This window comes from Pseudopodoces humilis, chromosome 3, assembly GCF_049639895.1.
Source record: "Pseudopodoces humilis isolate 2021_Gansu_Grassland_sample_001 chromosome 3, ASM4963989v1, whole genome shotgun sequence".
Classification (NCBI taxonomy): Eukaryota; Metazoa; Chordata; class Aves; order Passeriformes; family Paridae; genus Pseudopodoces; species Pseudopodoces humilis.
In genome coordinates this window covers 94,280,387-94,290,184 of record NC_142202.1, presented here as the reverse complement: position 1 = coordinate 94,290,184, position 9,798 = coordinate 94,280,387, and the positions used below count along the sequence as shown (strand labels likewise).

The 9,798-nt window shown below is 41.4% G+C and overlaps 1 long non-coding RNA gene across 1 annotated transcript; it reads right to left on the bottom strand.

Annotated features, from left to right (window-relative positions):
• Positions 1–1,684: 1,684 nt before the first annotated feature.
• On the bottom strand, positions 1,685–4,599 carry LOC148184706 (uncharacterized). The gene is made up of 3 exons (XR_015772266.1): positions 4,581–4,599; positions 4,353–4,441; positions 1,685–2,833 (listed from the first exon to the last, which is right to left on the bottom strand). It is a non-coding gene; the product is annotated as an uncharacterized LOC148184706 (long non-coding RNA).
• Between the last annotated feature and the right edge of the window lie 5,199 nt (positions 4,600–9,798).

Below are 9,798 nucleotides of genomic sequence, written 5' to 3'. Positions count from 1 at the left end.
CAGGCTTCAGTTAGATATCTATAAACATGGCAAGCATAAGTAAGGTCCAAATCCATGGCACACTGTGTGCAGGGAGCAGGCAAACCTAGCTAATAGGCACTTGGGAGGAAAAGGTTATAGCTTGTCCTAATTTCCTGTTTGTAGCAGGTGTAGAGCAGGGACAGGCTCATACAGCCAGCCTCCTTTGGGAGGCAGGACCCCCTGGGACCATGCCAGTCCCTCAGGAGAACGAGAGGAGGGAAGGTACAATGCCATGGGCTCCTCCATGGGAGCACCTGTGCAGGTGCCTTTCCTTCCTCTGCCGAGGAGTGCTTGCTCTAACAAACAGCAGGACAAAAAGGGATACAGGATTTTAACTTTCAGCCATATTCTGGGCAACCTCCAGCCCACGGCTTGGCTTCCAGACAGAGGAAAGATAAGAAGATGGGCGTGTTGTTGTCACCTCCACAAGGTTTTGATGCCTTGGTGCTCAACACACCCCAGCCCCACCTGGCTGAGGGGAAACCTGAGAGGCTTTGCAGGGAGCCACAGCAGTGAAAGAATGGCTGTCTGTTGTGCCTGGCATGAGGTGGCAGATGCACTTGAGAAAACCGACATTTTGGGTGTAGGTTTCTACAGGAACAGATAGGTTAGACACCAATGCCTACATCTTCTGCTGGATGCTGTCCCAACTTTTCACATAAAGGTGATTTTCTGCCCAGGCCAAATTCATCAGAAGCAAGTTGAAACATATCTGTTTTGTAAATAATTTCAATTACATCTCCCTGGTGCTTCACTGTATGTTCCTGAGGCTCCTGTGGTCCCTAGCTTTATAAAATCTCTTCATACTTAGTGTGCTTATTGTCTGTGTTGTCCTCCTGTCATTTTCACTTGTGCTAAATAATGCTTTCAAAACTACTCAAAACAATTTTCATGGAAAAGTACACATTCCTCATGAGCATCATGTCTAATGGGAATATCTCAGTGGCCAAGTCATCATTTATTTTATTCTAGTATATCTTGTTAAAATGATGTTATTGCACGTAGTCTTCACCTAACAGAAGAGCTTGCATTAGCATAGTAATGGCTCTGAAAACAGCTGATGGTCTTACATTCATGTTGAATGGGAGCAGGAAATCAGTTAACAAAAACACAGCAGACAAAAATCCTGTAATAGATTAAAAAGCCATAATTAAGGCATACTGAGGGTGGTGGTGGGGGTCACACTACATAATGTCAGTCTCTGTGACTGAATGCTTCCCAGAGGTCTCATTCTTACTTTTGTCAAGGAGTTCAAGTATTTTGTTTCTTTTCTTGTAGGTGAAGGCAGAAGATGGAATATTTCATTATATGATTATTTTTTTAAATATAAACAGAAGTCTATATTAGATGGAGGTAATTTGTGACCTGGCACACTGGAAAAAAAAGTGACCTTGTAAACACTGATTTTCTCATCATCTTCTAACAAAAGTTTTGGGGGGAGGAGAGACATTTCTTAGAGAGGGTGAGAAAAAGGCAAACAGGGACAAGAACAATTCAAAAATAAAAAAGTAAAAAATTCAGCCTGATTCAATTTGTGGTTTGTCATGTTGGAATAAGAAATCTGAAGAGTTCAAAATATTCAGCTGTGTAGGATGCCCCTTAGTGGCTGAATTTAAACACTGTTGACAGACAAAATAATTTTAAACACTAAAAAAGACCCCAAAATAATATTTGTATTTAGTAACCAAGAACAAAGGATTTTAAATGCTAACATATGCACAGAAGAGCCTACAAAGCCATGTTTACATGTAACATAAGAAACAGTTGGAAAAGTGCAAACCAATAGTAAGAGAACTTTCCTGAATAAGTTGTACCAAATGAGAAGAAAACAAGGGAGAGATAGGGGAAAAAGGTCAAACTCTATTTCTATTCTAATCAGAATGTGTATTATGAGATGACTTGACTTTGCAGAAGAATACAGCCAGATATTGAACTCTGCAATGTAACCCAACCCAAAATTGTTACAGATACTTTCTAGAACAGAGAGTTTCTGCGCAGCTATGAAGTTATCTGGTCTGGAGCCATGGGCCCTTCCCAGCACCATATGGCTGGTGTAGCCTGTGGCCATCTCTGCTGTGACAGCAGGCTACCAGCTTGTGTCACAATACACAAACAGTGCTACTCAAAAGGCATCGAGAAATGTTTAACAGGAAAAGCTAGAGTGCACAAATTCTGTAATACCCCAGATGTACAGTGCAAGGAGTCCAAGGGAGATTAATTTCATTTGTTCTAACCCTTGTCATGGGAAATATATTGCTTCTAACTTCTTCTTTGCAAAAAAAAAAGTCTTTGCATTGGAGTCATTTGCAAAAGCTGCAACGCAGGGACACTCCCAGAGCCCAGCACCCACACTGGTCTGTTTACAGCTACTCTGAATGTCACTGTATTTTATACCTTTAGATCTCTATGTATACACTGAATAACAAAAGAAGTTCATAGTATTTACAGAAAGTTTGTCTTATTTAGAATTCCGATGCTTCTGGTAGCCGTTATTTTTTTTCCTTTCTTGAAGAAGTCTGCAGTTCTTCCATCTATTTATCTTTGCATGTAGAAATCACAGCTGCAAAGTGTCTCATTGCCTCCAGAGTGCTAAGAGCAGCAGAAAAGCCACTCATCAGCAGTATTGACATAAGCCTGGACTTCTTGGGTCACATGCTAACACAGCTTAGGTGGTCAGGGGGAATCTTTTTGTTTGAGTTAGCTGGTGTGTGCTGTAGCTGGATATGCTGATCCCAAACACTCCCAGGAGCAGTGCCACCCGCTGCAGCGCTGTGTCTGACCGGCTGATAACCATCTTTGCTGCAGCTTGAGTCTAAGGGAGAAACAGGACAAGTTACAAGCTGATTCAGCTCAGTGCAACACAAAAGAAGGTCTTTGGAACCCACAAAGCGCTTTTATCCTTCTCCTTGCCATTTAACAGGGGATGCCTGCTTTCCACTGGAGAGGATTTCACACAACCTATTGCATGTTTTGGAAGCCCTCCCTTTTTATCAGTTTGTAAAAGATAGGACACATTTCTGATATGATTTTCCTTTCAGTTGCTGCTCATTGATTTTGGTGACTTTAATGGGTTCCCTCTGGCTACCTGAGAGGGAGAGCTGCATCAAGCGTGGAGGCTTAGGCCTTAGGCTTATAGGCTGGTCCATATAATACACTGATCAAGAGGCAGAAACACATTATCATGGAATCCTAGAGAGCAAAACAAAACCTCATATACATATTGGCACTTTGAGTTAAAATAAAACATATCTTTTTTGGTGCTGCATTTGGTTTCCTTAAGTGAAATAATTGCTAGGCCTCAAATAATGTTGGTTTGGTTCTTTTTAAATGCTTTCCTTTGCAATCCAAGGGTGAAAAGCATCAGTGACAGGAGCAGGAGATTCCATTGAACCTCTTTTTCACTTCCAGATTCTATGTCTTTTATTGAATTTAAAGAATTAGATCTTAGTGCTCTGACCTTGAAAAATGTGTCTGACTGTGGCTACTTCAGCCACAAAATAAATAAAGACAAAAGAAATTTCAAACAGAATTACTATGTAAGGTGATATAAAAAGATATGCAGGGAGGTGAAAGAAATTCATGTCTAGGACGGAAACACAGCATCTTTAGCTCAGTCTCTCAACCACTCAACTATCTCCTCTCAGCTGCTACAGTCTATGATTCTGGATGCAGATCACTGTGCTAAGAGCTATGACATTTTCCAGAGAAGGGCTGGATACTCTGTAAATATCAAAATATGGAATACAATAAGGAATTCTTCTGTATTCTTTGATGTACATATATGTATATTTATTTATAGCTGCTTCAGTCTCAATTATTCAGATGATTTAAAATGTTTCCTATACATGCTTTTATTCTTTTTTTCATATAATGATTGATAGTCTGATTTCCCAGTGTTCCAGAGGTCAATACTGATTGAGGCTTCCTTATCATGGCCAAGAAGCTGGCTAAAGTGTTTTGCTGATGGGTCAACTGAGTCACATAGTTCTTTCCATTAGTATTTTCCCATTGCCCCAGACACCCAAAGCCATGGCAAGAGAAAATTATGGGGAAGCAGTTTCTGTTTAAGCACTGCAGAAGAATTATCTCCTTCCAAATAGTCTGTATTTTGTATTCTAGCATGATACCAATTATCAAGAAATGTCATAATTAATCTGCTTTTCAGCAGAGGATTAATTATTTTGAGTTATGTGAGTTAACCCACAAGAAACCAATGTTCCCTCAGGTTGGTCGTGCAATAATTTGAAATGAAATCAACCTGATCAAGAGAAATATGGGTATTTTTAAGATTAATTAAAAGCAGGAAAAAAGAGAAAAAAGAAATTTCATACCTGCAGCAACCTTATATACCCAGGTGTCATTCTCCGGAGAGGAATAACCATGATTTCTGAGTCTTCGTAGAGTTTCAGCCCCTACAAACCTAGAATACACAAAACATTACTAAACCCCAGGATGTTTTACAAGTTGACCACTTCATGAAACTGAAGTTTAAGCCTAATGCAGTTTGCTACAGCGCTGAAAGTACCCCAAGAAACACAGTTCAAACATTTCTGTCTCACCTGATGCTCTTTTCCCTGGAGCCCTTCCCATGCTCTCAGGCCTGGGGTATATAAAGCCCCACTTTGTTGCATAACCTGTCACATGGGATCTGTCTGCACTGCTTAGGTGTTGGCAGGGCTGCAGCCATCCTGTCTGGGGCCAGGTAAGTCTTACAATATTGGAAAACACTCTGGGAATGCCTAAAGCTCATTAAGAGAGTGACCTCCTTAATAAGAAAAGGACCTGAGCCTGCTTTATAGATAGCACTGGACATAGGGAAAGGAGGTCATTATAGCATTTCGTGTCACAGAGTGACAATGCAAATAGGATTGGATGGTGTTTATATAACTTAAAGCATATATTTATACCCACAGGATGACCTGACTGGGTAGGAAGCTTAATGCAGCCATGACCCAAGTTGAAATGATGTGCTAATATAACAGGGCTATTTGGAGGCACATTTAAAAATAAGTGCTTTCTTTTCTGATAGCATTCACTTTTACTCAGCATTATGCACAGTCTTGTGAGTTTTTCTACTGCTATTTCTTTAAAACTAAAAATATCTAATCTGATACTTACTGATATTACTACCTTTTGTTAACTGTGATCTCTTTTCACTGTAGTGAGCTTGAATTCACTTCTATTCCTGTAGCCATACAGCACACTATGTGAGAAAAAGTGGTAAAATATAATCTACAAAATTAATTTCTCCTACTTTTTGTAGTGTCCATTGATAGAACATGCTAAGAAAGATATTTTTTCCATTTTCAATACATGCAACTTTGCATATAGATAGCAAGGCAGAATTTGACTCCAGCTGGAGTCCTACTTCTAAACATGCAGGGTAAGAATCTTCAGGTGTTTTAAGTCAGTAGAGCACCAACATGCACATTGAGCCCACACCAGTTTTCATGACAAGTGTTCCAGAGACCAGTGCTGACTTGCACCCCTAGAGTCTCTAAGGGAACTCAGAAATATTCCTGCTGTAAAAGAGCAGAACATGATTCTACTTGAAAAACAATCCATTCCAGGTATTCCACAGTGATACCAGTTCCTCATCTTCCTTTCAGCAGATGCCTAATTAATGTTACCTAAAGGAATGCTTCTGTTTTATTCCAGGGCTCTGGCTTACACAGCACACAGCGGGCAGTTCTCATTTTTCTTTCACTGCACCATGTTTGTAGCACACCAACCCTGTGGCACCAACAGAACAATGTCTTAAATGTCTTATTTAAAAAAAAAAAAAAAAAAAAGATAACAGGCAGGGACACCTTCTCTAGGCACTAAAAGCAAGAGACTGGGAACCTGTCAATCTGTTTGTTCTTTTTTTTTATAATACAGAATTTTCACAGTGACCCCACACTAAACCTTTCACACTCTATCCCTTAGCTGTAGGAAATACTGTATTAACAGGAAGTAATCAAGATAAAACTGGGAGCTGACTGAAGTTATGAGAAGCCTATCAGTACCTGCCCAAACACATTTGGGATGAAAATCTATAGTATGAAAAGTCAAAGACCTTTTTCTTGTTTCTCACTGTATGCTCCATGCCAGCTTTCCCAAACAGGAGAGGGCCTGTGCTTGCTGCCCAGTGCAGGACCAAGGATAATGATGCAGTCTGCCTTTTCCTGGAAATACACAGGACACTGATCTTCTTTTAAATCTGCAGCCTTGCCTACAGTCAAAGGAAAACCTCCTTAATGAAGTATCAGAGTTTCAGGAGCTGCAAGATTTCTGCCATTTTGTTTGTAACACTTTCCATTCAGAGAATGGCAAATGTGGAATGTGAGATTCCAGTGACGTGGTATTCAGAAAGGGAGAGCTTTCCAAACACGTTTCTTTGCGTGGAAAATAAAAGGGAAAGGAAAGAATATGCTTTGTCTGACATAGCTGTCTTTAAAAAGGATCTCTTGGCCATGTACAACACAGCTGAATATTTTCACATACAGTGAAACACAGTAGAATATTTTCTGTAATTGTAGGTGTTACCAAAATCTGAATTACAGCACCAAGGACTCTGAAAGAATAACTGTCCATGGCTGTTTCAGGAGAACTTTGATCAAACAAGGGAGTGCCTCCATTCCTTTTGAAGTTCAAGCCTCTGAGAATTGAGTTCTGACTGCCAGGACATGGAGATGAACGTGTCTGTTCTGGTTTGGGGATCAGAGAACAACCCAGAAAGACCTCTCCTGGCACAAACACAGGGACCCCCTATGCTGTGCAGACTGCTCACTTCATTCATCTACTGATGCCTTCCCTGCCTGATGGAGGCACTAATAGGCCTAATTAGGTGCCTTCAAATAGGCATCAAGCAACTAAGAATGCAAGTGATACGCTGACATCCTCCCCAGTATTAAAGACAAGGGATACTTTGAACTCAGCTGTCAATATTCATCACCTGTGCTCTATTTCCATTAGGAGGACAAATCAATAATGAAATTACAAGTTCCTTTGCTGCAATCCAGTGCCTTTGGGACAAGCAAGGGCTGCTTCCCCAAAGGCAGCCAGACTCAACCACCAAAAATAAATTCTTTTCACACTCTTAAAAGGCCCTTCTTGACTGGCACTCCCCAAAAACTTTCTATGCTGCTGGTGATCATGTCCCTGCCTCTCCAGAATGTGGAGCAGGGACTCTCATGACAGCTCAGTGCAAGCAGCAGGGAAAGCACTGCACATGGGACCCTGACCCCTGCTCTTCTGGCAGATTTTGAAGCCTGTGCTGTTGAACACACTCAGACAAATGGCTCAAATACTTAGACACTAATCATTCATGGACTTGTCACTTTCCATATGTGTCCCAGATTTTGTTAGGTTCTCTTTCACAGGCAGCTGATTCTCTTGACAGATGGACCTTATTATGATCTTAGAGGTCTTTCCCAGCTTATGATTCCCACATCATAAGAATCTTCTATAAGATCCTTAAAAATATTTTATCTTGAAATGAGATTCATCTTCCCAGTTTGCCTTGTTTCCTGTGCTCCATACAATGATTCTTATTTACCAGCTCATTTTCCCACATACTTCCTAGCATATTAATTTTTATCCTGACAAAAGGGCAGCTACATCAACATTTCCCTCTATACCAGCTCCAGCACCAGAAATTTCTCTTCAGGAGAAGGCCCTATACTGCTTTCTTCTGCTCACCAGTTCTTGCCATTGGAGACCCTTGTGGAATCCGGAGTAGGAATGATCTGTGACACTTGAGACTCTGGATGCTAGCAGGCCCTGGTTCCCACACACACAGAAATCCATTGCCTACCTCTACCTCTACTCTTTTTTCCTCCCTCATTGCTTTTCTTTTTTTTTCTTTTTCTTTTTCTTTTTCTTTTTCTTTTTCTTTTTCTTTTTCTTTTTCTTTTTCTTTTTCTTTTTCTTTTTCTTTTTCTTTTTCTTTTTCTTTTTCTTTTTCTTTTTCTTTTTCTTTTTCTTTTTCTTTTTCTTTTTCTTTTTCTTTTTCTTTTTCTTTTTCTTTTTCTTTTTTTCTTTTTCCATCTATTTCTGAAAAAAAGCTTTAGCCATCCTGCAGCAGAAGGAGGGAAGAGTGAGGCAAGAGCAGGTGCATGAGTTAAACCACAAGAAGAGGTGGTGGAGGTGCCCAGGTGAGCAGCCCCTCAGGCCTCCCCTCCAGTGCAGCCAGGTCACCTGAAAGTCCCCTGCAGGAAGGACACAAGCCTCGCTGGGAGCTGCTCCAGCTGTTGCTGGTGGTTCTGCAGGTGATGCTGACGTTGCTGAGCTGTGTTTGCTGGATGGGGCTGCCATGTGCACCCACTGCCACACTCCACACTGGGCCCCAAAAACAGTGGGAACAGCAGGAACAAGGCAGGTGATTCTCCCGCTGCTGCTCTCAGTTCCTAAGGGAACCTGCCACAGTCACATTACTGGCTTTGCTGGTAATGCAAATGCTTTGCTTTGGCAAGGTGATGAGGCTGACAAGGTGAGAGCAAGAATGTGACACCAAGGAGAGGACAGTGCTGCCCCACGGGTGGCTGGGGTGAGCAGCCCTCACTGCCAGGAGAAGGCAGCTGTACACCTGCAGACAGGAGGAGGCTCTGGGCAGTCCCAAGGCACCTCAGGCAGGTGGCACATGTACATGTTGATGGGCATCAGTTTCGTGTTTCCCACCATACGTTCAGGGGGTTGGGGCTGATGTCACACGGTTATTGCTCCTACCTGATGGGTATGGATCGCAGGCAGAACACTGCAGGGCAATGCCTACGTGCAGGCACAATTCTGAACAATAAACTGGTTTAAAGCAAGACTCTCTGCTGGCTTTGAGGGCCATTAAGCTTGATTTACTCAAGGCTCTCTATACTGCTACAGGGACAGAATTTATAAGAGGATTTCCCATAAAGCGTATAACATTTTCATTCTATACCCGGTGAACAATATGACATTTGGAAGTCACAATTTTGAAAACAATCCAGATATTTAACTAAAGAAGTACTTTCCAAAATTCATCATCCTTAAAGGGTACACGGCAGAATTCTGAACCTACTCACAGCTTCCACTAACACCCCTTTGTGCAGGATAGGAATAAACATAATGTGCTGTCACTGCGGACAAATCAATAAAATAAACCATATAAAAAAAACCAAACCACGAAATCTTCCTCAACGCACAGCTGTATGACTAATCGTAGTCTTTTTGACTTTAACAGTTATTAGATCTGAGAGCATGTCCTTGCAAATCATTACGTGAATTACTCAAAAATTAGAGCTAAGCTAAAAGTAATTTTGCCTTAAAGAAAGGTAACTAAACTGCCTGCTCTGTTGGGGTAACAGGACTGGGCACTGCTGGCTTATAGAAGGAAGAGATAGTCCTGCCCCAAAGAGACTAGGATCTGTGGGGAGGCAGATGATTGCCACCAGCTGAAGGAGCACTGGGCAACAAAGAGAACGTACAGCTTGGCATGTGAAGTGATGTTCTCAGCTCACTTACAGGCAGACTGTTTCCAAATTTTTGTAGGCATTGCAGCAAAACACAGCATAAAGGAGAGATGTGAAGATGGTAAATGAATTTTAAGATGATAAGGGAGGCAAGGAACAGGAACAGTGTTAGTTGTATTGTTGCATTACATGGTAGTACCTTCACAAACACAAAATTAAGGAGATGGATTGGAATATGTTGATGACAGAAGTAGGAAATGCCATCAGTAAAAGACTGCAATGCTGTGTAGATCAGCTATAGACTGCAGAGTTCAGTCCTCAAAGTCAGCTAAGGTTACAGATATACAGCAGC